The sequence below is a fragment of the Mobula birostris genome, chromosome 20 (assembly GCF_030028105.1).
Source record: "Mobula birostris isolate sMobBir1 chromosome 20, sMobBir1.hap1, whole genome shotgun sequence".
Lineage (NCBI taxonomy): Eukaryota > Metazoa > Chordata > Chondrichthyes > Myliobatiformes > Myliobatidae > Mobula > Mobula birostris.
Genome location: NC_092389.1, coordinates 46,997,769 through 47,019,230, shown reverse-complemented (window position 1 = coordinate 47,019,230; position 21,462 = coordinate 46,997,769). Strand labels below are relative to the sequence as shown.

Here is a 21,462-nt window from a genome sequence, read left to right as displayed (position 1 = left end):
AGCCAATCGTAACAGAAAGCGGAACCTTACACGATCAATATAGGCCATCTCCCAGATCAATGAGTGATACAGATGCTCTTTCTGAGGCGCGGAGAAAACACCCTCGGTCCATGGGTCACAGTCCGGAGTCGCGGATTCCCTCTGCTGTTCCCCTCCGTCGAATAGTTTGGGAGGAGGAGGTCTGGACGGTGCGACCACATCGAAGGATGGAGGACTTTGATGATCGTACCGAGCATCGAAATATGTTTTTGAGACTGAGTTATGAATGTGCTGTACGATTGAAGATATCAAAGTGTTGGGTGTGTTCAATGGGTAATATGGATTAGTCGTTATAATAGTTACTGTGCATGCGGTTAAGTCAATGTGTGCTGCTGTAATTGCTTTCAGGCGTCTGTGATCCGCCATACCAGAGTCGGAGTGGAGTGTGCAGGTAAGTGTGTGGGTCTGAAAATTGGTACGGCAAGCAAATGGTTAACAAGTAGGAATTCGTGGGTCTGTCCTGTTTTGAAGGTCTACCGTGTGTTGGGCAAATAGACCATTGATACCAGATAAGGGGAGAACAATGTGACTCTGGTTTGCCGGATAACATGGCTTGAAAGCAAGCTAAAAGTGCTGATTGTGTAAAAGTAATTAATCACCTTGTCTCTACAGAATGTTTTTTTTTTACCTTGTTTAGTTGTAAGCTTAATAGGCTGCAATGTCCCTGGGGAGGCGAAGGCTGATTGTTGAGGGTCACCCGACCGAGAGGTTAGGGTCGTGTAAATGTCAGATTGGATGCTTGGCCCCTTCCAGCTGGATTGGGAGGTGGAGATAGTGCTATAAATGTGGGCAAGTTCTTTCTTGGGCAGACCACTCGCCTGGGTCCCAGCTTCGGGCCGAGCAGCTGAACCGGTGGGAAGGACCTCCACCCTAGCCAGTCCACGGTCGATTGCCTGATTCAGGGACCACGCAGACGTTGCTAAGTATACTCGGCGGTGTCGACCACTAGGGGTTGTTTAAGTTAGCCCTTCCTATTAGTGGTGTAGGTGCTGTACAATATAAAGCATTTCTCGCAACTCTCTATTTTAAGTGTTTGTGCACGAAGAGATTGAACTTTGATAAGTGTGGCGCCTTTTATATGTTATTCTCTATTAATTATATAGTTGCGGTAATATCTATAAACTGTAAAACTTTTAATCATTTCTGGTGTATTGTCTGTTATTTGGGCGGGGTGGGGTACATCACACAGCATCCACACAAACTAATTACCCAGTTTGGCCGGGGCTGAGGTCTGTATCCCCTAGACGACAGCGAGCTGAGCGACCCTGAGGCTGGCCAGGGTGGCTACGTAACAATAAAGTGAGTCTTGGAGGAACTACTGTACCAAGTCTGGCTCCATTTGTTCAAGCGAAACCAAATAGTTACAGCACCTAGCATCTGCAGAATTCCTCGTGTTTACGTAGATGCAGCACCCACCCGTCATGGTTATTCTTATCCCCTGCTCTCACTGAGAAGACTTAAGTGTCTGAGATCTTCCTGCCCGGTACAACACAGGTTTGGTCCACAATCGCGCTGTTTCTGTTTCACCTTGGCAGTGCAGTCCGCTGTAGGCAGTTGTTCCCGCACGCCTCGGCTCCTCGGAACCAGATCCCCAACACCTTCCGGTGGTCGGAGCTGACCTGACGGCGAGGGGACACGGGACCGGTCACCCGTCCTTCGCCGAGCTCCCGATCACGGCCCAGCCACTGTAAAGTTTGATTAGTTGTGAGTGTCCGTTCCGACACGTGAAGACCGGGCCGAGGAACAGAATCCGGCCAGTGATGATGAAGAATGACTCTGTTCACTGACACGGAATAGCAGCAAACCGGAGGAAGAGTAGTAGGAGCAGAACATGGATCACCGTTCCACCAGGGGATCACCTGCCCCAAACGCGCGAGCACTTGTACTTCCATGGATCCCAACATCACGTGCCGGACGAAAAACCGGATTGGATCCCCAAACAGCTCATCCATTCTGTCCCTCACACACACCCCTACCCTTCTAAAGTAAATACGACCAGCTACATTTGTAACCAAAATCACAGTGCAGGAACATTCCTTCTCCCAGCAGCAGAAATTGCATTTCCCTTTAACACGAACGAACTACAAAAGGAATTATATTCGTTTTCTTTTGCGCAAGGCATTGTGGTATGTAAATAAGGGGGCGTGGCGTGATCAAGCACAGGCTGAACTTCCTGGTTTTCTTTCCGGTGTGTTGTCTGTTCCGGAGAACAAAACCTGAGTCAGACCGAGATGGGAAATGGTGGCAACACTCAGACCATAAAATGCGGAAGGCAACTGGCCCCTCGTGCCTGACCTCCTTCAATAAACTCTTGGCTACTCTGACCTGACCTCAGCTCCTCTTTCCTTCCTGCTGGGTATAACCCTTCATTCTCCTACAGACCATAAATCCACTTCCCTCACCCTGGGATGCAGAGAGAGTTCACCTGCTTTGTGCAGTTCCACCAGACTCTAACCCACCGCTACCTTGTACTGCAGGACTCGGGCAATCCGTTCAGATTTCAGGACGCCGTCTTCGACGAGTTCAGAGTTCGAGGCCTCGTGCTCGGTGATCAGCAGGTCCTTGGGGGTCGAGGATTAGGATCGAGTCAGAAGTCCGGAAGCTGGTCGGAGGCCCGAGTCTGAATATATCGCTGAGATCACCAGGGAAGTGGAAGCCCTATATCTGCGAGCCCGAATCCGAGACTCAGTCTGCTGGAAGATAGCTTGTCATGATGTATGTGTGAGGGAGGGAGGTTGGGGCTTGTTTTTCTGTTGCTGTTTTGTTGCTTGTTGTGTTCCGTGTTGTTCGGCCGAGCATTGTGGGTTTGATATGTTGTCGTTGGCATGTGTGGCGACACTTGCAGGCTGCCCCCAGCACATCCTTAGTTGTTGCTTGTGAATGCAAACGGCACGTTTCACTGTATGCTTTCATGTACATGTGATAAATAAACTTGTATCTTGAACCTTCAGCCACTGCATTCTTCCAGCATTTTGTACTTTGTCCAGATTCCAGCACCTGCAGTCTGGTTTGCCTTTGTGAGAGGGCGTAGTAGTGGACTAATCTGGCAAATGGAAATGATAGATGAGAGGGCATTTTTCAGCAACAATGATAAATCTGTAAAGAACGGCAAAAACAATCTAGAGCGTAAGATGTACTCTGGTTTACGACTGGTTTTATCCACCTAGGATACGAGTTACTTGAAGAAGGTGTGCGAGTGATTGAAGGAGCAGCGAGAATGAGTATAAACCAATAAAAGAAGCAATTCCCAAAACAAAATCCAGGGAGGTTGAGCAGCGTACAGAGTAGGCTGAACCGAAGAGAGGGCGGCTTACAATAAATACTGAGAGCTCCACAGAGGGAAGACTTGGTCCAACGAGAAACTGAAGACACTGCCACTGTGTGGAGGCAGGAGATGTGTACTGTTCTAAGTCAGGGCTCTCAACCTTTCTTATGCTATGGAAGCTTCCCATTGAGAGGTCCATGGACCCCAGGTTGGGAACTGCTGAAGACTTGACATCTACCTTTGCAGGAGTTAATGCTAATACCAACACCACCCTATCTCTATCTCCCACAATTTTATATACTTTAGTCATCTTCCCTCTTAGGTCCTAAATCCCCCACCACCAGGTTCAAGAACAACTACTCTCCTTAAAATATTCAGTTATCGACGCAACTGGTTAAAACCCTGGTCACTTCGATTTAGCAACACTGTGAGCACTTTGCTCTCAATCTGAGCTTTATTTTGTTCTGGTTGTGCTTCCTTGTAAAAAACTGTGTATGATTGATGTGAATACAGCTCATCTGATGCCCCGTGTCTGTGATGCTGCAGCAAGCGTTTCATTGCGCCTGTGTTCATACATGTACTTGTGTGTGTGAGACAGTGAGCTCGACTTTGACTTTGATGCTCTATCTGAATGTTCTGGGCATACGCAGGATGTTCTGCTGTGGTGGAGTGCAGCCCTGTCCTCTCGTTCCAGGTGGAGGAAGTACTGAGTAGGGGCCCCGTTGAGCAGAGATCCATTCGGCAATGGTTGGCCAGAATGTGTTTGCAGTCCTGAGAAGAGGAAGGTAATGTTCCAGCTGGGATGTAGCCTGAATGGTGGTGAAGCAGCTGATCTTTGTGCCTCTTCAACACTCTTACTCAAGAATTGATTTTTTTTTAATTGACTCTCGTCTTATTTCTTCAGTAGTTAAATGTGAATATGACTCTATAACCATTTCGGACCATGCTCCACTTAAGCTTTCTATTAAATTATTGGCCAATGCTCATAACAATAGACAATGGCGTTTGAATTCGCTGTTGCTTCAGGACTTAGATTTTGTTAACTTCATGAACGAACAGATTGATTTTTTTTTTCACAATTGTTACGTAACCGGCAACAATGAATATTAATCGAGACTGGTTTTATAAAAACAACCAAACATTTATTAAACACATATGAACGATAAGGGGCAAAAAACACAAAAGAAAACTTTAACCGGAGGTTAACAGGTATGCAGTTGTTCACCAACTCGCCACTCGGCTCTGGTTCTTAAGGCGTTAAATGCGGAAACAGTTCTTAAAGCGATAACTTCGAAAGTCCAACACGTTTACACATTCAATTGGGAGCGACTTCTCTGCAGAAGGATTTCTTCACCGACGCACCTTTACTGCCGGTTCTGTCACTGGATTCCCGATGCCGGAAATAAACAGTTTAAATCAACTGACTTTAAATTTCTTTCAGAGAGAGAGAGAGAGCGAGAGAGCCTTTGTGCATGAACTCATTGCGCTATTGCAAGAGTTATCTCAATGCAGGTTCTCTCCAACAAAGACTCAGTAAGGTCGATCCTTTATTAAACTGCCAACCGATGCCGACTTCTCTCGATCCCTCACTTCGATGAATTCTTCACTCTCCCTTCAAAAGTCAACGAGACTTGGAAGAGCAAATCTGCAGAGAGATAGCAGGCAACTGCAGGAAACATAAAGTTGTGGTGGTAGGGGATTTTAATTTTCCATACATTGATTGGGACTCCCATACTGTTAGGGGTCTAGATGGTTTAGAGTTTGTAAAATGTGTTCAGGAAAGTTTTCTAAATCAATATATAGAGGGACCAACTAGAGAGGATGCAATATTGGATCTCCTGTTAGGAAATGAGTTAGGACAAGTGACAGAAGTCTGTGTAGAGGAGCACTTTGGTTCCAGTGATCATAACACCATTAGTTTCAATTTGATCATGGACAAGGATAGATCTGGTCCTAGGGTTGAGGTTCTGAACTGGAAGAAGGCCAAATTTGAAGAAATGAGAAAGGATCTAAAAAGCGTGGATTGGGACAGGTTGTTCTCTGGCAAGGATGTGATCGGTAAGTGGGAAGCCTTCAAAGGGGAAATTTTGAGAGTGCAGAGTTTGTATGTTCCTGTCAGGATTAAAGGCAAGGTGAATAGGAATAAGGAACCTTGGTTCTCAAGGGATATTGCAACTCTGATAAAGAAGAAGAGGGAGTTGTATGAAATGTATAGGAAACAGGGGGTAAATCAGGTGCTTGAGGAGTATAAGAAGTGCAAGAAAATACTTAAGAAAGAAATCAGGAGGGCTAAAAGAAGACATGAGGTTGCCTTGGCAGTCAAAGTGAAGGATAATCCAAAGAGCTTTTACAGGTATATTAAGAGCAAAAAGATTGTAAGGGATAAAATTGGTCCTCTTGAAGATCAGAGTGGTTGGCTATGTGCGGAACCAAAGGAAATGGGGGAGATCTTAAATAGGTATAGGAAGCTGGCATGAAATCTATGGAATTGAGGGAATCAAGTAGTGAGACCATGGAAACTGTACAGATTGAAAAGGAGGAGGTGCTTGCTGTCTTGAGGAAAATTAAAGTGGATAAATCCCCGGGACCTGACAGGGTGTTCCCTCGGACCTTGAAGGAGACTAGTGTTGAAATTGCAGGGGCCCTGGCAGAAATATTTAAAATGTCGCTGTCTACGGGTGAGGTGCCGGAGGATTGGAGAGCGGCTCATGTTGTTCCGTTGTTTAAAAAAGGATCGAAAAGTAATCCGGGAAATTATCGGCCAGTAAGTTTAACGTCGGTAGTAGGTAAGTTATTGGAGGGAGTACTAAGAGACAGAATCTACAAGCATTTGGATAGACAGGGACTTATTAGGGAGAGTCAACATGGCTTTGTGCGTGGTAGGTCATGTTTGACCAATCTATTGGAGTTTTTCGAGTAGGTTGCCAGGAAAGTGGATGAAGGGAAGGCAGTGGATATTGTCTACATGGACTTCAGTAAGGCCTTTGACAAGGTCCCGCATGGGAGATTAGTTAGGAAAATTCAGTCGCTAGGTATACATGGAGAGGTGGTAAATTGGATTAGACATTGGCTCAGTGGAAGAAGCCAAAGAGTGGTAGTGGAGAATTGCTTCTCCGAGTGGAGGCCTGTGACTAGTGGTGTGCCACAGGGATCAGTGCTGGGTCCATTGTTATTTGTCATCTATATCAATGATCTGGATGATAATGTGGTAAATTGGATCAGCAAATTTGCTGATGATACAAAGATTGGAGATGTAGTAGACACTGAGGAAGGTTTTCAGAGCCTGCAGAGGGACTTGGACCAGCTGGAAAAATGGGCTGAAAAATGGCAGATGGAGTTTAATACTGGCAAGTGTGAGGTATTGCACGTTGGAAGGACAAACCAACGTAGAACATACAGGGTTAATGGTAAGGCACTGAGGAGTGCAGTGGAACAGAGGGATCTGGGAATACAGATACAAAATTCCCTAAAAGTGTCGTCACAGGTAGATAGGGTCGTAAAGAGAGCTTTTGCTACATTGGCCTTTATTAATCAAAGTATTGAGTATAAGAGCTGTAATGTTATGATGGGGTTGTATAAGGCATTGGTGAGGCCGAATCTGGAGTATTGTATTCAGTTTTGGTCACCAAATTACAGGAAGGATATTAATAAGGTTGAAAGAATGCAGAGAAGGTTTACAAGGATGTTGCCGGGATTTGAGAAACTCAGTTACAGAGAAAGGTTGAATAGGTTAGGACTTTATTCCCTGGAGCGTAGAAGAATGAGGGGAGATTTGATAGAGGTATATAAAATTATGATGGGTACAGATAGAGTGAATGCAAGCAGGCTTTTTCCACTGAGGCAAGGGGAGAAAAAAACCAGAGGACATGGGTTAAGGGTGAGGGGGGAAAAGTTTAAGGGGAACATTAGCCGGGGCTTCTTCACACAGAGAGTGGCGGGAGCATGGAATGAGCTGCCAGACGAGGTGGTAAATGCGGGTTCTTTTTTAACATTCAAGAATAAATTGGACAGATACATGGATGGGAGGTGTATGGAAGGATATGGTCCGTGTGCAGGTCAGTGGGACTAGGCAGAAAATGGTTCGGCACAGCCAAGAAGGGCCAAAAGGCCTGTTTCTGTGCTGTAGTTTCTATGGTTCTATGGTTCTAAAACTGTCGGAATTGAGTAAATTGGCGCTTCTAGCCAAAACTTCCCAGTCCCAAATACCATATCTTGTAAGAGAACGCACCTTCCGTTTTAAAAATGAAAATGTGTCACAAAAACAAACGCAACAGAAACGGAGACACAACACGTTCAATCTGGAAATCTACGAACTCAGAAATCCCACTGCGTCACCTGAGTGGACCCTTATATAGTCACGGTGGGGTGGGGGGGAGGACATGTCATCACGTGACCTCACATCGGCGGGAAAATCACATCAGGTGACCTCCGAAAGACCATTACAGCATTCTCACAAAAAAAAAACAGATCTCCTTCAGCATGTAACACAATTAACAGTACAGAGGATATATCCATGAACACCCTTTGGGATTCCTTCAAAGCTTATATTCGTGGCCAGATTATTTCGTACTCTGCTGCTTTAAGGAAAAGGTTGAAGAAGGAAGAGCTTGCTCTTGTGGACAAGACTGAGGAAATAGATAAGAAATATGCTACAGCTCCTTCTGAGAAGCTGTATAAACAAAGAACTGAACTTCAAATGGAACACAGTTTATTACTTTCATCCTCTATTGCAAACCAATTAATGAAGACAAGACGTGAATTTTATATACATAGTGACAAAGTTGGTAAACTGTTGGCTGGTCAGTTGAAGACTAACTCTATTAAACTTCAAATTAATCAGATTTATAATCAAAAAGATCAACTGACATTTGGTCAATCCTTCTTTGATTTTTATTCTTCTTTATATCAATCAGAATCTCCACGAGATTCTAAACATATGTTTGACTTTTTAGATAACCTAGAATTCCCTAAGATATCACACGATATATGCTCTATGTTGGAAACTTCCTTCACTACTGATGAGATTAAGAATGTTATTTTTTCGATGAACTCGGGGAAAGCTCCTGGCCTTGATGGGTTCACCGTGGAATTTTTTAAATCGTTTGCACCCTCATTAGTCCCCTGGTTATCCAGGGTTCTGGAGGCCTCATTAAAACTTGCTACACTACCAGAATCCTTTTATAGAGCATCGATCTCTTTAATGTTAAAGAAGGATAAAGACCCCGCTCAATGCGCATCTTATAGACCAATATCCTTGTTAAACGTTGACACCAAGATTTTTTCTAAATTATTAGCAAATAGACTAGAAAAAACACTTCTTTATATTATTTCGGAAGATCAAACAGGTTTTTATTAAGAATCGCTATTCTTTTTATAATATTCGTACACTTTTAAAAATTGTCTATACCCCGTCACAAACCGATCCTGAATGCATTTCCCTAGACGCTGAAAAAGCCTTTGACAGAGTTGAATGGCCCTACTTATTTCAGCTGCTTGAAATCTTTAACTTCAGCCCGAAATTTATATCCTGGATTAAATTGTTATACCATTCTCCTATGGCGTCAGTTCGTACTAATACTCAAAACTCACCTCTTTTTCCTCTATTTCGAAGTACCAGACAAGGGTGTCCTGTTAGCCCTTTATTATTTGATATAACATGAGAACCACTAGCAATTGGTATTCGAGAATCTCCTAACATTATTGCTATAACTCGCGGGTTAAAGTCTCATAAAGTATGACCTTACGCTGATGACTTACTCTTATATATTTCCAATCCTCAAAAATCTATCCCAGCAGCTCTAGATTTATTGTCCAATTTAGTCCTTTTTCAGGATACAAATTAAATCTTAATAAGAGTGAACTTTTCCCTATTAATAAGCAAGTTCCCTTATATCAGAACCTGCCGTTTAGATTGGTTAATAATCATTTTCCATATCTTGGGATTAAAATTACCTGTAAACATAAGGATTTATTTAAGGCTAATTATTTACCCTTAATTGACCATATCACAGAACATTCCTTTAAATGGTCTCCACTTTACTGTATTTAACTTTGACTGGTCGTATTAATGCTATTATTTCTGCCAAAATTTGTATATATATTTCAGGCATTACCAATTTTTGTTCCAAGATCCTTTTTTGATAAAGTAGACTCTAAAATCTCTTCATTTATTTGGCAAAATAAAAAACCGAGATTGGGTAGAATACATCGACAGAAAGATAAGAGAGATGGAGGCTTGGCGTTACCTAACCTTAGATTTTATTACTGGGCAATTAATATTCCACACATGAAATTTGGGTTACTTGACCAAGATACACTATCCATTCCTAAATGGGTAGTATTGGAATTACATTCTGTTCAAGGCTATGCACTTGGCTCTATATTAGGATCTCCTCTTCCCTCCCATTTGAAACGGTATAAGCAGGTTTGCAACCTGATAGTTAAACATACTTTACGTATCTGGTTTCAATTACCTTGTTATTCTACAATTAACATACGTTGTGTGTATTGTTTTCTTTTGTATTAATATTACTTTTATATTTATATCCTAACAATGTATTGGTTGCTGTATGTTTTACTCTTTGTGTACTAATTCAATAAGAAGATTTAAAAAGAAAGAAAGATCTTTGTGCCTCTTCCTCATCCCGGGCCTTTCCGATGTTATCATCTCTCCCGGCCACCTGTACGTAGGAGCCCGCCCGTTTCGGTCACGCCCTGTACAGGTGGTCCCCTGCCCGCAGAGGTGGCAGGACTTGGCCTCCGTGCAGTCCCTGGCGAGGTGTCCCTCCACCTTGCAGTTTCTGCACAGAACAGCCTTACACTGGGCTGCGATGTGCCCTGCCCTACCGCAGTTCCGGCACAGCTTGGGTTGCCTGGCGTAAACCAGGAAGCCCCGGTTCCCTGCGATTGCGAACGCTGAGGATGGGTGGATGACACAGCCGCTGGTGTCCACCCTCAGCTTCACCCTGACCTGCCTTTTACTTGTCCAGACTCCCAGACTGTCGCTGACGTTCTCACACTTGCCCACGCTCTCCACATATCACGCTGGGAATGTGAGGATGCCAACGACCGGTACATAGGGGTTGAACATTTGTACCATAACCGTTCTCTCTTGCTGCGTTACGTCGGCGAGGAGGGGCTGCGCCTTTAGTAGTGACAGCGGTGCCTCGCTCCCCTTCTCACTGAAGCAGTCACGTAACTTCTGCCACCCTGGGGCAAGCTCGAAGGTGACATCGTAGTAACCGGCGAAATCCTGGACGCAGTGAAGATCGAACATCTTGCAGCCACGGCAATCCGGTAGCACCTTGCGAATGAAGGTCTCCTACTGAAACCGTTGCCTTCTTTCAAGTCTGACCGTCTCCTTGACCCCAGCCCCACAAATCGAAGCGCTGGTCTCTCCAGCCATCCTTCCCTCCATCGCCGCTGCACAGGGGGAAAGGGCCAGATTTCGGAGCCAATGCCCTCCACACTCCACCCCGTGTCAGCCCGAGGCCGCTCCCCTGCCAACGCTCCCTGTGTGCTGAAATGCAATGTAACAGGGAATCACTGTCTATCATCAGAGACACCCCCGCAGATTACATCTACACAGACCGATGTGACAGGGAACCAGTATCCATCATCACCAACCCCCACCACCCCCAGTCAGTTCCAACTTTACGCAACAGACTGTTCAATAAGATTGGGCCCTTGTTTTCTTTTTTCTCATTTCTTTACTAACCATATAGCCTTGGTGGAAAAAGATCTTGGTGATTGTAGGGATGACTTGCAGTGGACTGAAAAGCTTGAGAGTGTAGATATTAAGAAAGAGGATGTGCTGGAGCTTCAGGAAAGCATCGAGTTGAATAAGTCACCGGGACCAGACGGGATGTACCCCAGGCTACTGTGGGAAGCAAGGGTGGAGATTGCTGAACCTCTGGTAATGATCTTTGCATCATCAATGAGGACAGGAGAGGCGCTGGAGGATTGGAGAGTTGCGGATGTTGTTCTGTTATTCAAGAAAGGGAGTAGAAATATATTCGGAAATTATAGGCCAGTGAGTCTTACTTCAGTTATTGGCAAGTTGATGGAGAAGATCCTGAGAGGCAGGATTTGTGAACATTTGGAGAGGCATAATATGATTAGGAATAGTCAGCATGGCTTTGTCGAAGGCAGGTCATGCCTTACGAGCCTGATTGAATTTTTTGAGGATGTGACTAAGTACATTGAAGAAGGTAGAGCCATAGTTGTAGTGTATATGGATTTTAGCAAGCCATGCAAGGCTTATTGAGAAAGTAAGGAGGCATGGGATCCAAGGGGACGTTGCTTTGTGTATCCAGAACTGGCTTGCCCACAGAAGGCAAAGTGTGGTTGTAGACGGGTCATATTCTGCATGGAGGCCAGTGACCAGTGGTGTGCCTCAGGGATCTGTTCTGGGACCCCTACTCTTTGTGAATTTTATAAATGAGCTGGATGAGGAAGTGGAGGGATGGGTTAGGAAATTTGCTGATGACACAAAGGTTGGGTGTGTTGTGGATAATGTGGAGGGCTGTCAGAAGTTACAATAGAACATTGATAGGATGCAAAACTAGGCTGAGAAATGGCAGATGGAGTTCAATCCAGATAAGTGTGAGGTGGTTCATTTTGGTAGGTCAAATATGATGGCAGAAGATAGCACTAATGGTAAGACTCTTGGCGGTGTGGAGGATCAGAGGGGTCTTGGGGTCTGAGTCCATAGGACACTCAAAGCTGCTACACAGGTTGACTCTGTGGTTAAGAAGGCCTGCAATGCGTTGGCCTTCATCAATCGTGGGATTGAGTTTAAGAGCCGAGAGGTAATGTTGCAGCTCCTTAGGACCCTGGTCAGACCCCACTTGGAGTACTGTGCTCACTTCTGGTCGCCTCACTGTAGGAAGGATGTGGAAACCATGGACAGGGTGCAGAGGTGATTTACAAGGATGTTGCCTGGATTGGAGGGCATGCCTTGTGAGAAAAGATTGAGTGAACTCAGCCTTTTCTCCTTGGAGCGACGGAGAATGAGAGGTGGCTGATAGAGGTGTACAAGATAATCAGAAGCATTGATTGTGTGGATAGTCAGAGGCTTTTCCCCAGGGCTGAGTTGGCCAGCACGAGAGGGTAAGTTTTAAGGTGCTTGGAAGCAGGTACAGAGGAGATGTCAGGGGTAAGTTTTTCTACGCAGAGTGGTGAGTGCATGGAATGGGCTGCCGGCAGAGGTGGTGGAGGCGGAAACAAAACGGTCTTTTAAGAGATTCCTGGATAGGTACATGGAGCTTAGAAAAATAGAGGGCTATGGGTAACCCTGTGTAATTTCTAACGTAGGGACATGTCCAGCACAGCTTTGTGGGCCAAAGGGCCTGTATTGTGCTGTAGATTTTCTTTGTTTCTAAGTGTCAATATTCCCACCGCTGTCTCTCCCTCCCTCAACCATACAGGTAAAATATCATCAACACGTTATCTACGGGGGAGGCAAAAGGACTGATGCAACATGACAGTGGTTTACAAGCTTTAAGTATATTTAATACGTTTTGGAAAGAGATACATTTACAAAAAGCAGGAGGTTAAGGACTAAAATTTTCACTCAGTAGATCAGTAAGATATAAAATGATTCCTTCTCAAATTTAAGCAGCGTTGTATCATGTCCAAGACGGAAGAGTCTGGAGCGCAAGTGGACAGGGGCATCAGTGCACTGTAGAGGCGTTGCATCGCCTAGGAACGGCTGAAGCGGTTTTCTGCAGATCATTGCCAACGTGGACTGTTACCACCTGCAAGATGAAAAGTGAAAATTTACTTTGAACTTGGAACTTTGAAAAATTTTCTATCGAAGTATGTACAGTATTGTGCCAAATTCTTAGGGGCAGACACACACACACAAACATATATACAAATAGCGTGCCAAAGACTTTTGGACAGCACTGTAGTAATTTTATGCATTACACTATACTGCTGCAAAAAAAAATACAGATTTCATTATGTATGTGAGTGATGATCAATCTGATTCTGATGTGGGTCTCTATTGTGGACTGGGAGAGGGGGGGATCATGGTTGGGAATAGGGGAAGGGAGAGGCAGTGAGTGGGAAGCACCAGAGAGACATCTGTAATGATCAATAAACCAATTGTTTGGAATCAAATGGCCTTGCCTGGTGTCTCAGGGCTGGGTGTGTCTGCAACCACACCATCCAAGTGCACTGGCACTCCTCCTCTGCCACCTGACCCACACCCCTCCCGCGGTGCACCACCCTCGACATTCCCAACATTCTTTGCTCCTGCCAGATTTACAAACTCGATCTCCGCTCCATGTTGACAACTACAGAGCCGTGTGCAGAAGTCTCAGGCACCCTAGCTAGATAGATATGTAACGCTCGGCTCGATCAACTCACGTCCGTCTAGGGGAACTGCCGGAGGCCCTACCAAACTGTGTACTCACGTTTGCATAGGTGCTATGTAATGCACCCCGATACAAGCCCACACTGTAAAATATCAGTCAATACACAATGTACAGTTAAGTTACACTTTATAACTCTTTTTGGTGGTGTGGTTAGTGGACACAAAAAAAAACAAAGGTGCCACTCAGTAAATTTGTCAGATTTGTGCACCAAATTGAGTCGTTGGAGCTCACACCTCCCCGATCCGTCCACGAACGACCTCCGAACCTCCAACAACCTCCGAACTGTCGAATTCCGGTATCCGCCGACCGCTCCTGCACTTGTCTGTCCTCTTCACTCGCCTTGAGCAGGTATTCAAATTGGCTGTGACATATATGTGAATAGGGCTTCTTATAATGTCAGGCACTAAACCAAGATAAAAGAAATACATGAATTCCCGAGCTCCACAGAAATACAGTGATAGTTACGACATTAACAAGATTATAGCCTATCACTACATTTCAACGTATAACTGGTACAATAAAACATATAATACTTAATTTAATAATATGACAAAGTATTGCATGGTTATACACACTAATTATCATAAAATATAATTATCAAGCAAGTAAAGTAACATTGTTTGCTCAGAAGCCTCACTGTTAGTGAGAAAAATTTACTTTTGTATTCGTGACCACCACAGATGTCGCCTTACTTATACAACTGAGTCAAAGCAGACAGCAGGGCCTGTAGTGTTGAGCAGTGTTCCTAAGCAGGTATAAAAATAACAGAAATAAAGCAAATAAGTTTTTTACACCTTCAGCCACCTATATTGGAATCAAGTATGAAAAAAGAACATCTGATGAACTATTGGTAAAGCCACGAATATTGGTGAATATTAGTATCAAAAGCGGTAGGTTGGCAACTCTGCCTCATACCGTTTCTCTTGCAGAAATGGTTGGACAGGAAGTGTACCTGCGTGTGTGGATACTCACAATATCCTCACACACCGGGTATTACATGGTTAGACCAATACAGATCCTGTTTAGTCTTTAAATATATGAAAAGTGAAAGAAGCTTGAATCTTTACAGAAATTATAATCACATCTATACGAATAGAAAATATCATATTTTGGAAGTGAGAAATGTTAACCGGAGGAGAGCAACCATTTGGGAGGGTTGGAAATGTATTTCATCTCGTTCATTGCTCACTAAATTACTCTTTTTCCTATCAACACAAAGAGAAAAGGAGCCTCTTTCCAATCAAATATAGCGGCCACTGTTAAGTTCCCCGCTTGCATATTTTGACATTTTTTACAGAGGTGCCGGAGTGGCACTCCAGTGAGATCCGGCAGCACTGCACCTCTGGTTGAGGGGTAATAACTGTCCCTGAACCTGGTGGTGTGGGTCCTGAGGCTCCTGTACCTCCTTCCTGATGGTCGACGGGTAATAACTGTCCCTGAACCTGGTGGTGTGGATGTGTTCTAGGACTACGAGAGGTTGTGTAGGATGTGTTCTGGTGTCCATGAGAGGCTGTGCAAGATGTGTTCTCGGTCCATCAGAGGTTGTGTAGGATGTGTTCCAGGTCCATGAGAGGTTGTGTCGGATGTGTTCTGGGACTATGAGAGGTTGTGTAGGTTGTGTTCTAGGTCCATGAGAGGTTGTGTAGGATGTGTTCTGGATCCATGAGAGATTGTGTAGGATGTGTTCTGGGTCCATGAGAGGTTGTGTAGGATGTGTTCTGGGGTCCATGAGAGGTTGTGTAGGATGTGTTCTGGATCCATGAGAGATTGTGTAGGATGTGTTCTAGGTCCATGAGAGGTTGTGTAGGATGTGTTCTGGGGTCCATGAGAGGTTGTGTAGGATGTGTTCTGGATCCATGAGAGATTGTGTAGGATGTGTTCTAGGTCCATGAGAGGTTGTGTCGGATGTGTTCTGGGACTATGAGAGGTTGTGTAGGTTGTGTTCTGGGGTCCATGAGAGGTTGTGTAGGATGTGTTCTGGATCCATGAGAGATTGTGTAGGATGTGTTCTAGGTCCATGAGAGGTTGTGTCGGATGTGTTCTAGGTCCATGAGCGGTTGTGTAGGTTGTGTTCTAGGTCCATGAGAGGTTGTGTAGGATGTGTTCTGGGTCCATGAGCGGTTGTGTAGGATGTGTTCTAGGTCCATGAGAGGTTGTGTAGGATGTGTTCTGGGGTCCATGAGAGGTTGTGTAGGATGTGTTCTAGGTCCATGAGAGGTTGTGTAGGATGTGTTCTAGGTCCATGAGAGGTTGTGTAGGATGTGTTCTAGGTCCATGAGAGGTTGTGTAGGATGTGTTTTGGGTCCATGAGAGGTTGTGTAGGATGTGTTCTGGGGTCCATGTGAGGTTGTGTAGGATGTGTTCCAGGTCCATGACTACCAACTTTTAACCTACTTTAAGATCAATCTAACCCTTCTCTCCTACTTAACCCTCTATTTTTCCATCATCATGTGTTCGTCTCAACATTTCTTGAATGCCCCTAATGTATCTGCCTTTAGCACCACCCATGACAGGGCGTTCCATGCACCCACTACTCTCTGCCTCTACCATCCCCTCTATACTTCCCTCCAATGGCCTGAAATTATGCCTCCTGGCATTTGCCATTTCTGCCTGGGAAGAAAACTCTGGCTATCCAGTTGATCTGTGCTTCTTATAGTCTTATACACTTCCATCAAGTCACCCCTCATCCTCCTTCGCTCCAAAGAGAAAAGCCTCAGCTGGCAAAACCTACCTTCACCAGACATGTCCTCTAGTTCAGGCAGCATCCTGGTAAATCTCCTCTGCACCTCACCTAAAGCTTCCACATCCTTCCTGTAATGAGGTGACTGGAACTGAACACAATACTCCCCAAGTGTAGTCTAACTAGGGTTTTGTTAGAGCTGCAACATTACCTCGCGCCTCTTGAACTCAATCCCCTACCTAATGAAGGTGAGCACAACATATGCCTTCTTAACCACCTTAACAACTTACGTGGTAACTTCAAGAGATCTATGGACCTGGATCCCAAGAACCCTCTGTTTCTCCACGCTGCTAAGAATATTGCCATTATCTTTGTAATCTGCCTTCAAATTCTAGGCCTTGGACCTGCTGTTGCTCAAGGCCTTGAGCTTCCTGTTGATAGAGGCTCCACGGCAACCAGCTCTGGCTCATCATCTGCTCTGACTGGAGACAATTCACAGCTGTGGCCCACATTCTTCCCCTCCCAGCTGCCTGCTCGCTGGCTTGGGCTGGAGACAATTCCTATCACTTGGCTGGTCTGAAGGAGACAGAAGAAAAAAAACTTTGAAAACAGCTGGCATTTTAAAACACTCAGTAAAAAACAATCTTGGCAGCCAGTGTCAGATGAACTTCCTGACCTTGTGACGCTCAGAATACCATTCAGTTTCGCCTCAGAGACTCAGAGAGGCGTGCAGAAGAATCCATGGCAATGGCACCAGTGACAAGAACACGATGTAGTCAAAGGTTTATTTTCATGATATTATAGAATAACATGACTCTAATAATGCCATCCCTGATACCGTAACAGGTCAGTGAGCAGCCCAGGGAGAGGGGACCATTTAATGCGGTGAGATGTGAGAAGCCCCAGTGCTACTCCCCTTTCAGACAGGTGATAAAGGCAGATTTATTACAGGCAATCAAATAATGGAGGGTGGGTCAAAAGAAACTGCTTTCAGCGGCAGGAGGGTCCATAACTGGAGGAAAGAGATTGAGGATAATTCTTAAGTTGCCATAAATCTCTTCACTTTGGTTACTGAGATTCCAGTTCCTGGGTTTCCGCTCAGGCCTCTTGTTCAGTCTGGACTCAGCCTAGGCCTGGGTCAGAGGGGCAGTGAAGTAATTTCTTTTTAACATAGACAGTCGTGATTTAGAATTCACTGTCGCCTGGCCTGCTGAGTTCCTCCAGCATTTTGTGTGCATTATTTCAGATATTTCCCTGAAGGGTAAACGCCACAGGGGAGCTGGACTATAATGTGTGGTTAAAGGTGTAGTTGGGGGGTGGGGTGGAGATACATCTCTACCAAGGGAGGTGTAAGGTGCTCCTTCCCTCCACTAGTCTGCAGGTCACCCTTGGGCAAGGAATAGCACCTGCTTAGCACTCCCGATCAGGGTCACATCAAACCACGGAAGCAGGTGGTGGTTGGTTCTATGAACAGCCGGTGCATATCACAAGTCCTGGTTATACGACCACGGACGCCAGGCAGACAGTGTCTGAAGAGAATTCATAATGTCTAGGGTCACCCGTCTTGTAAAGACACTGCCCCAGAAGAGGTTTGCCATTGCCCACAGTGCCAAGGACCATGATTGCCCACATCATATGGCATGACACATAATGATGATGGTGAAAGGTGTAAGAAAGTAAAATATCCTTTAAACAGAGAGAGAGAGAGCGACATCACAGAATGTTACTGTACAGGGAGAGCTGGGGGGGGGTGGTCACAGAAAGTTAGCTGTGAGTAATGTAGATAACGACAAAGACAAATGAGATTCTACACACAAAATACTGGAGGAAATCAGCAAGTCAGTCAGCATCTATGGAAATGAATAAACAGTTGACATTTCCGGGACAAGGCCCTACATCAGGACTGGAAAGGGAAGGGGGAAGAAGCCAGAATAAATAAGGTGGGGAGAAGGGAAGGAGGACACGCTGGAAGATTATGTGTGGAGCCAGGTGGGTGGGGGAGCGGGATGAAGTAAGAAGCTGGAAAGTGATAGGTGGAAAAGACCCAACTGTTAATGTCCTGGAGGGGCCACCATTGTCCAGAGTCTCAGCAGGACAGCCCACATAAATACTGTGGTACCAGAGCAGATTGGATGTTGAGGACTCAATGAAGACATCCCCATCTTAAGCCTCTTCCCTTCCTAATTCCCTTTCTCCCATGGTCCGCTCTCCTCTCCCATCAGATTCCTCCTTCTTCAGCCCTTTAACTCTTCCACCCCTCCCAGGGGTTCCCAACCTTTTACGTGCCATGGACCAGTACAATTAAGCAAGGGGTCTCAGAGTGAATGTAGCGAGGATGTTTCTCATGGTAGGGAGTCTAAGACCAGAGGACAGCCTCATAATAGCGAGGTGTCCTTTTAGAGATGAATAGGAAGATGAGAAGAAAGTTCTTTAGCCAGAGAGTGGTGAATCTGTGGTGTTTATTGCCACAGTCAGCTGTGAAGGCCGAGTATTTTTGTATATTTAAGGCAGAGGTTGGTCAGGGCATGAAGGGATAAAGGGAGAAGGCAGGAGATTGGCGCTGAGAGGGAAAATGGATCAGCCATGATGAAATGCAGAGCAGACTAATGGCCTAATTCTGCTCCCATATCTTGTGGCTTTATAATATTGGGAACCCCTGACCTAAACCCTTCCAGCTTCTAACTTTATCCATCTTCCCCCTTGCCTGGTCTCACCTATCACCTGCCAGCTTGTACTCCTTCCCTCCACGCTCCCACCACCTCCCAGTCTTATTCTGGCTTCTTCCCAGTTCCTTTCCAGTCCTGATGAGGGGGTCTGGGTTTGAAACATCGACTCTTTATTCCTCACCAGAGTTGCTGCCTGACCTGCTGAGTTCCTCCAGCACTTGGTGTGTGTGTTGTGGGTTGGAAGCTAAATATGCTTGACCCTGATGGACTGAGAGAGACACAACCTCCACCTACTGGCTGTTTATTAACTCGTAAACCAGTACAGGGAAAAAAAAGAATTGAATCTGCCTGATGGGTCCATTTCTTGCCAGATGTCTTGCTATTTCTTCTTTAATGATAGCTTTCAAGCATTTTCCCAACTACAGATGTTAAACTAACTGACCTGTAGTTACCTGCATTTGCCTACATTATTCTTTGAACAGTGGCGTGACATTCGCCATCTTCTGATCCACCAGAACCTGGAAGGGTCCAGAGAATTTTAGTAAATTATCACCAAAGCCTCCACTATAACTTCTGCCATCTCTTTCAGTACCCTGGGATGCATTCCATCAGGACCAGAGGACTTATGTATCTTCAGCCCCTCAAGTTTGCTCAGCACTACCTCTTTAATGATAGCTATTGTATCGAGGTCTTCACCTCCCATCACTTCCATAACATCTCTCTTTGGCATGTTACACATGTCCTTCACCGTGAAGACCAACACAAAATAGTCATTCAAAGCTTCTGCTAGTTCCTCGTTACCCAATATCAATTCCCACTTCTCATCCTCCCAGGAACCTACGTTCATTTTAGCCACACTCTTCCACTTTATATAATTATAAAAACTTTTACTATCCATTTTTATATTTTGTGATAGTTTATTTTCTTTCTTTATTCCCTTTCTTTATTACTTGCTTGATGGTTCTTTGTTGCTTTTTAAAGTTTTCCCAGTCTTCCAGTTTCCCACTACTCTTGGAGGCTTTCTGTTCACAAGCTTTTAGTTTGCCGCCTTCTTTAATTTCCATAGTTATCTCAGACTGGCTCTACCCAACCTTACTGTCCTTGCTTTTAACTGGAATATACTTTTATTGAGCACCGTGAAAAATCTCTTTGAAAGTCTTCCACTGCTCTTCAATAGTCCCACCATATAGCCTGTGTTCCCAGACTACACTACACTTGGTCATCCCATTATAGTCTCCATTGTTTAGACATAATACACTGGTTTTAGATCAAACTTTTGCACCCTCCATTTGTATGGGAAACTCAGTCATACTGTAATCACTCTTTCCAAGAGGATCCCTCACTACAAGATCACTAATTTTACCCTTCTCATTGCACAGGACCACAGTCCTCCTCAAGACTGTCTCGAGCAACTTGATTCACCCAATCTATGTGCAAGTTAGTCCCCCATGATAACTGCTGTTCCATTCTTACATGCCTGAGATATTTCTGTTTATTGCCTGTGCCACTGTAATGTTATTATTCGGTGGCCAATCGACAACTCCCGCCAGTGATTTTTAATACTAAGCCATTGTACCAATATTAACAATGCCCTCTCCCACCCCTTCAATGTTCCAACCTTATGCCCAGTAGGGACAACACACTCGGCTGTTCCAGAGGTAGCAGTACCGGGGGCAAGAATCACCCATGAGTCTAACAGTGAGGGGGGTGGGGTGCTCTTTGACATAGGAATGGAAGTGTACCTGACCTTGCACTCAACGTCAGTGAGACCAAAGAACTGATTACAGACCTCAAAGGGTATGACGAGGGATCACACGTCAATCCTCATAGAGGGATCAGAAGTGGAGAGGGTGAGCGATTTCAAGTTCCTGGGTGTCAACATCTCTAAGGATCTATCCTGGGCCCAATATATTGATGCAGTTACAAAGAAGGCACAACTTCGGCTATATACCATGAGGAGGCTGAGGTGATTTAGTATGTCTGCAAAGACACTGGAAAATCTCTACAGATGTACCATGGAGAGCATTCTAATGGGCTGCATGGCCATCTGATATGGAGGTGAGGTGGGCACTGCACAGGACCGAAAGGAGCTACAGAAAGTTGTGAACTCAGTCAGCTCCATCATGAGCACTCACCTCCCCAGCATCCAGGACATCTTCAAGGAGCGATGCCTCAAAAAGACGGCATCCATCATTAAGGACCCCCGTCGCCCAGAGCACGTCCTCTTCTCATTTCAACCGTCAGGGAGGAGGTACAGGAACCTGAAGACACAAACTCAACGATTCAGGAACAGCTCCTTCCCCTCAGCCATCAGGTTTCTGAATGGACAATGAAACCATGAACACGAGCTCACTACTTTTCTCCCCCTCTTTTTGCACTACTTAATTAATTTAACTATTATCTACATACTGCCATTGCCTTTTGGTGCCA

General features: G+C 45.0%; 1 long non-coding RNA gene across 1 annotated transcript; it reads right to left on the bottom strand.

Annotated features, from left to right (window-relative positions):
* Positions 1-12,814: 12,814 nt before the first annotated feature.
* LOC140212691 (uncharacterized) lies at positions 12,815-21,325 on the bottom strand. The gene is made up of 4 exons (XR_011889775.1): positions 21,168-21,325; positions 16,657-16,942; positions 13,920-14,089; positions 12,815-13,062 (listed from the first exon to the last, which is right to left on the bottom strand). It is a non-coding gene; the product is annotated as an uncharacterized lncRNA (long non-coding RNA).
* Between the last annotated feature and the right edge of the window lie 137 nt (positions 21,326-21,462).